This window comes from Penaeus monodon, chromosome 21, assembly GCF_015228065.2.
Source record: "Penaeus monodon isolate SGIC_2016 chromosome 21, NSTDA_Pmon_1, whole genome shotgun sequence".
Taxonomy (NCBI): Eukaryota; Metazoa; Arthropoda; class Malacostraca; order Decapoda; family Penaeidae; genus Penaeus; species Penaeus monodon.
Genome location: NC_051406.1, coordinates 41,839,134 through 41,839,591, shown reverse-complemented (window position 1 = coordinate 41,839,591; position 458 = coordinate 41,839,134).

Genomic DNA, 458 nt, shown 5'->3' with positions numbered 1-458 from the left:
TATGCGTCTCCAGCGAAGAGCTCCGGGACCTGGCCGAGTAAGAGTGCGTGCGCGCGTGAGCTCTCCCCACCCTGTCGTGTGGGGAGAGAGGGGGGAAAAGGGGAGGGAGAGAGAGGGAGAGTGGAGAGAGAGGGAGGGAAAAGGGGAGGGAAGAGAGAGGGGAGAGGGATGGAGGGAAAGGGGGAGGGAAGAGAGAGGGGAGAAGGGAAGGCGAGAGGGAGGGAAAGGGAGAGGGAAGAGAGAGGAAGGAGAGAGGGAGGGAGAGGGGGGGGGGGCAGCTGATTGGTTCAGTCTCCCGAGCAACGGCACCGCGACCAACTTCTGCTGTGCGACGACCAAAATATCCTTTCAACAATCTTTGGGGGATTCGCGACATCACGCCTTTCAAACTTTTTTCCAGGGCGTCTTTTTGCCGACTCCGTTTGAACTTCGGGTTTCCTGGGGTATGGAAAAGCAAA